At 38.4% G+C, this 6,944-nt stretch overlaps 1 pseudogene; it reads right to left on the bottom strand.

Moving 5' to 3' along the window:
- Nucleotides 1-1,480: 1,480 nt before the first annotated feature.
- On the bottom strand, nucleotides 1,481-6,561 carry LOC149123817 (nucleophosmin-like; annotated as a pseudogene).
- Between the last annotated feature and the right edge of the window lie 383 nt (nucleotides 6,562-6,944).

The raw sequence follows: 6,944 nt of genomic DNA on the forward strand, positions 1-6,944 counted from the left end.
AGACCCAGAAGAAGCTCCTGACTCCTGTCTTCGGATCGGTGCAGTTCCAGCAATTGCGGCCATCTCGGGAGTGAACCAACAGATGGAAGACCTCTCTCTCTGCCTCTCTCTCTCTCCCTCTCCCTCTCTCTTTGCAACTCTGCCTTAAAATAAATAAATAAATAAATAAATAAGGGCCTATCAAGGTATAATTCTAAAACTCAGAAATGAGGTCTACTACTGAGGGTAGAAGCATAGTCTTTCATTGTGCCCTTCAAGATACAAGATAGAATGACATGAAACTCTGCAGCAATGGGGACTACAGGCCTTCCGGGCAGAAAAAGTCTTCCTGCAAATACTTTCAATTTTGCTGATATTGGTGCATTCACATATGTATTGAAGGTCTGATATGTGTCTGTGTTTGTTCCTTGTTACATAGAACTGTAACTATATTTGTCTTCATAAAAACTAGAAAAGGGACCATTTTTGTGACAGCTTCCTCTTCTAGAATGTATTATGTAGCAAATTCAAAAGATAGGGGAAAGTACAAAGAAATACACAGATTTATATCCTCAAAATAATTACTCTTAGTAGTTCGATTTTCATATTTTTCTATTTATATTTTTGTATTGTTTAATTATGTACTCAAAAAGAAAAATAGGGATGGGTTGTGACATATTGGCTAAGATGCTGCCTGGAATTTTGGAATTATATATCATAGTATTTAGGCTGAAGTCCCTCCCAAATCCAGCTTCCTGCTAATGCATGCCATGGGAGGAAGTACCTCAGAATTCAAGTGGATGGGTCCTTGCCATGCATGTGGGAGACCTGGATTGGGTTCTTGGCTTCCATCTTCACCTCTGACCCATGCCATTGCTGGCATTCAGGGAATGAACCAGAGGATGTGAGACCCCCTCTCTGTATCATTCTGTCTCTTAAAAATTTGTAAAAAGCACATCATTATAAACACTTTTATGTTATTAACTTTTGTAAACAAAACATTTAATTACATACCATGATGTGCTATGATATTCTCTCATTTTTGCTGACATTCAGGTAGTTTCTAATAAAAAACCACTGAGATTGTACTTTATTATAAACAGCACTAACAAACTGCTTACTAGTCATTCTCAATCCAAAATCTTCCGAATTTAACCTGTTGTTTCCCTCTGTCACCAGCCTGATCTTGCTTTTTTTTCTATATTAAAATACTAAAGTTATTTCACATGTATATTTTTGTCTCCCTACCATGTCCATGTCTGACCACTGCTACTGCTGTGTCCTATCATATTGTTCCATATATACTTAAAACCAAGCACAGCATGGAGTTCCATCTTTAAAAACTAAACAGGCATTTTAGGCAACAAATTCTTGGCAATGGAGCCTAGACAACATTTATCAACTTGATAGGGAAAGTTATCACTATGCATTATTATAAAAGGGACTGCCAGATATTAACCGTTACAGACATATAGTAAGACGGAAAAGTTTAACAAACTACTTAAACTGTTTTTTGAAGAGACTTCCTCTACTGCCAAATATCTTAAATAGCTTCTTGGTCAGTCATTTGGAAGCAATGATTCTCATAATTGATGAATCTGGCTTCCACTTTGGGATGAGAACCACTTATTTCTATAGTTGCTTGCATTTTAGCTTTACTGTCTTCTACAGAACTAGGTTTTAGGGATTTTTCCTGTTTTTTTTTTTTTTTTAAAGGCTTTTGACCTTTTGATCTTGGTGTAGATCGTTCTGAGTCTTTTCCCTCCTGGTTTCATTTTTGCCCATTTTAAGCTGGGATATCTTGTTTAGATTTCTTCACTAGAAGTTTTCTTCAATTTCTTTATTTTTTTTATTTTTATTTTTTTTTATTTTTGGACAGGCAGAGTGGACAGTGAGAGAGAGAGAAAGGTCTTCCTTTGCCGTTGGTTCACCCTCCAGTGGCCACCACAGCCAGCGCGCTGCAGCTGGCGCACTGCGCTGATCCGATGGAAGGAGCCAGGTACTTATCCTGGTCTCCCATGGAATACAGGGCCCAAGGACTTGGGCCATCCTCCACTGCACTCCCTGGCCACAGCAGAGAGCTGGCCTAGAAGAGGGGCAACCGGGACAGAATCCAGAGCCCCGACCTGGACTAGAACCCAGTGTGCTGGCGCCGCAAGGCGGAGGATTAGCCTAGTGAGTCGCGGTGCCGGCCTCTTCAATTTCTTAATCATCAAAATCATCATTTTCATCATCTCTGTTATCATCCATCATCATCATCATTGTTGTCATCATCATCTTCATCAGCTGCATGCTTTACTTTTTTTGTGGTATCTTGGTGCTGCCTTCAGAGACAGATCACTTTCCATATATACTTAATAGTTTCACAACCTCCTCCTCTTTGTCATTTGATTCTGCATCTTCCTCCACTGCTACAAAGTGTTGTCCACTAATATGCAGAGGTCCTTAACCACACTTCAACCCTGAGACCACACGTAGTGTTATTTCAAAACCCCAAGAGAAATCATTGGCTGTACAGACATTTTCAGTTGTCAGTGTCAGTTGTCAGCGTTACTCTAATTATGATCCTTCATAGTTCATTGATATTTCTCATATTATTAAAAGTTATTAGTATCAAGACATCAAACAACAAACTATTCTATACTCTTTTAATCATTTTCCTCATAGCAAGTTGGCCACTATAAGGATGAGATGGATACATGCTGGTCACAGACATCCTGAAATTCTCACAGTCCACTGTACTCTCCCAAACTGACTTTAAGGTCCTTCAAGCTCATGAGCTGTATTTTTGAAATTAGTTATCAAGTATATCAATAACACATACCATCTGATTGAAAATTAAAACATTCCATTAAGGTTAATTATCCTATTGCAAGTCAACTTTTCTCCTCCCTCCTTCTTTCTTTTTCTCCCTCCTTTCCTGCTACTCTTCCTTATTTCTTTACTTCCTTTCTTCCTCCCTCCTATCATTCCTTCTTTGTGTTCTTCCCTCCTTCTTCCCTTCATTTATATCCATGTATACTCTTGGTTTCCTACTGATTCCTTTCAACCTGGCACCATTGGTACTTTGGTGTCAAGTTGGCACAGATTTGACTAGTTTTATCAATCTGACTTTTATGTTCTTTTGATATTTTTCTATTATTGCTTACTTTGGGACATGAAAAGATGATAAGAGCTTATTCCATTCATTCCCTAAACCTGTTAATTTCTCTGCATATCCTTGGTTCCTTCAATAGGGAATGAATTTTGAAGTCAAGGCCAGGGTGTTACTTATGCTCATTATCATTATGTGGTGTTGTTTCTAGGCAACTCTCAGTGGATGGGGCTAGGGAACATACATATGTGGGTTAACACACACACAAAAACACACAAGCACACACACAGACACACATGCACACACATGCTTAAATTCTGATGTTTCTCTATATACATAGAGATGCCTGGCTCCTGGCTTCGGATCGATGCAGTGCGCAGGCTGCAGCACACCAGCTGTAGTGGCCATTTGCGGGGGGGTGGGGGAGGACCAATGGAAGGAAGACCTTTCTCTCTCTCTCTCTCTCTCTCTCACTGTCTAACTCTGTCAAAGAAAATAAAAATAAAAAAATAAAAAAGATAAATTCCTTCTCCTAAGCTGAGAAATCTGATTCCCCTTATCCTTAATATATTCACTTTTTCAATCTATCCCCCTGTCTATAAGCAATCTCTCATAATCTCTAGCCATCACTGCCATCTTCATGTCTGGATGTCTTCTTCTTCCCACTTGGTTTCATATATATTTATTGCCTCATACTGTGTTACACAGACAGTCTTCTGAAACCATTGTGTATCCATCACCCTGCACTGGGCAAACCGTCTGTACCAAGACCCTCTCATCCTTCTTGGTGTCTGGTACTCTTCTCTGGGACACCTCATCAACTTTCTGAATGCTCCTTCCCCCACACCTTTATGTTGATGTTCATCTAATGTCTGTAAGATTAAATTATTCAGAAAGACAAAGAAAAGAGAAATACTGAATTCATCATTTTATTGTGGTTTAATATATGGAAGACTGTATGAATTTTAATTGTACAACTGCAGGAGTTTTTTATATATGAATATATCAAATCATCAAAATCAAGGTAGCAAACATATCCATATCACCCCTATTCATTTTGATTTTTAAAAATGAAACATTTTAAGCTAAGTTTAGATTCATATGCAGTTGTTAAGAAACATCAGAATGTTTTCACCTACACTTTTCCAAGTTCTCTCCAATGGTAGCAACTTAGTAAACTATAGGATAATATCACAACCACGGAGAGTGACACTGACCTCAGCATATAAGAAACATTTTTGCCACTAAAAGGATCTCTTATTTGCCTTATAGATGTACCCATTTCTCTTCTGCTTCTACCCCAATTTTTACAGTTTTGTCATTTCATACATACATGTATGTATATATATATATGTATATATATTCACACATATATGGCCATATAATATGTAATGTTTTAGGATTAGATTTTTTTTACTTGGCTTAATTCTCTTGAGGCTCATCTATGCTGTAACATTTATCAATAGTTCATTCTTTGAATTTTATGGCAGGGATGTACATTATTTGTTTATCATACACTGCATAACAATTGTGTTCTTATTAACAATAATTTTATATATATTGGTGAACAAATTTTAAATGTTAATTTATCTGAGAAACACAAAGAATGAGTGAGATAGACATACAGATACAAAGAAATAGAAAAAAAGAGATTTCCTTCCCACTGCTTCTCTCCCCAAGTGCCTACAACAGCTGCGGTGTACTAGGCCAAAGGCAGGAGCCAGGAACTTCACATGGGTGGATGGGAACCAACTACTTGTCCTATCACTTTTGCTGTCTCCCAGCGTGTGCATTAGCAGGAAGATGGAACTGGAAACACAGCCTGAACTCACATGTCTTGATATAGAATGTGGACATCCCAAGTGGCAGTTAAACTGCTGAGCTAAATGCCCAGCGTTGTATACAGATTTTTTGTGAGAACATAAATACGTATGACAAATGGCCAATTATTGAGTTGTATAGTAATCACATGTTTAGTTTTTTTATGTAAAGCTGTCAACTGTAGCTTTATTATTTTGTATTATCAACAGCAATGTATGAATGATCGAGTTTTTCCTCATCCTTGTCTATGGTGAGTAATGGCTAATGGTGATATTTTTCTGTGCATCTTTGGTGAAAAGTCTTTTTTTTTTTTTTTGGACAGGCAGAGTAAAAGAGAGGAGAGAGAGAGAGAGAAAGAGAGAAAGGTCTTCCTTTTTTCCACTGGTTCACCCTCCAATGGCCGCTGTGGGCAGTGCACCACGTTGATCCGAAGCCAGGAGCCAGGCGCTTCTCCTGGTCTCCCATGCCGGTGCAGGGCCCAAGCACTTGGGCCATCCTCCACTGTACTCCCAGGCCAGAGCAGAGAGCTGGACTGGAAGAGGGGCAACCGGGACAGAATCAGGCGCCCCGACCAGGACAAGAACCTGGTGTGGCAGCACTGCAGGTGGAGGATTAGCCTATTGAGCCATGGGCGCCCACTGATGAAAAGTCTTAAAAAAGTCTTTTGCCCATGTTCTAGTTGAGTTGTCTGCAGTTTTACTGTTGAGTGTTCAGAGTTTTTGTATATTTAAGATACTATCCCTGTTTTGGATATATATATATATATATATATATATTTTTTTTTTTTTTTTAATTTGACAGGTAGAGTTATAGTGTGAGAGAGAGACAGAGAGAAAGGTCTTCCTTCCATTGATTCACTCCCCAAATGGCCACTATGGCTGGAGCTGTGCTGATCTGAAGCCAGAAGCCAGGTGCTTCTTCCTGGTCTCCCATGAGGGTGCAGGGGCCCAAGCACTTGGGCCATCCTCCACTGCCCTCCCGGGCCACAGCAGAGAGCTGGACTGGAAGAGAAGCAACTGGGACTAGAACTGGGTGCCCATATGGGAGGCCAACACCACAGGTGGAGGATTAACCAAGTGAGCCATGGCACTGGCTTCCTGGAAATATTTAAACTCCCATTTTTTTATAAGTAGTCTGTTCACAAATAATAAACAGAAAGCATAGGCCATTTCTGCATTTGGTTTTCTTTTATAAATGAGCTTGGGGAAAGTGCTTCACAGAGAGGATTTAAACCAAAAGAATATGTCTTTGTTCAGTGTAATGCTGTGACATTCTGATGCAAAGCTTTGCTAGGTTATCAATCTTTATATTTAGCCATGGTTAATGGCTTCATCCTAGCCCAGTGCCGGTTGTTGTGGCCAGAAGACAGAAGATCTCTCTCTTTGTCTCTTCATCCTCTCTGTGTAACTCTGCCTTTCAAACAAATAAATAAATCTTTCTAAAATAGCTATTTAAATAATTTTAATTAAAGTTATTCCTTAGAACCAAGGAAATAACAAGAAATATCTACTGACAGTGCTGACTTAAGCTTGCCATAATGACCATTATCACCAATGCTAGGGGACCAAATATCTCTGTTCTCTGGAACACGCACATGCCTTAGGATACAAAAGAAGAATATTTGTTTTTAGTTTTCTTATTAATTTATACGCTCCCATTTTGGTCATTTTGCCTTAAAAAACTAATTGGGAATTATTCTCTCCTCTGTGTTCTGGAAGAGAATTTGTACTGTTAGTGATATTTCTTCTTTAAATACATGAATTTTCTGAAACCTTATTTTTTCTTGTTAATGAAATATTAATACAAAGCGAACAGATTCAATGTAGTCCATAGATTAAATTCTAAGAATAAATTCCCTAGTAAACCTATCTAGGCATGCATATTTTTTTGCAGCACTTTGAAATAATGAATTCATTTCACTAATGGATGTAGAGATATTCAAATGTCTATTCCATTTAGGGTCAAATAATTTATGTTTTCAATGAACTCTGTTTTATCTAATGTTTCTAATTTATCATGATAAGTCACACTGTAAATTTCCCTATTGTTC

The sequence above is a fragment of the Oryctolagus cuniculus genome, chromosome 10 (genome assembly GCF_051225735.1).
Source record: "Oryctolagus cuniculus isolate XC-2025 breed Fujian yellow rabbit chromosome 10, ASM5122573v1, whole genome shotgun sequence".
Classification (NCBI taxonomy): Eukaryota; Metazoa; Chordata; class Mammalia; order Lagomorpha; family Leporidae; genus Oryctolagus; species Oryctolagus cuniculus.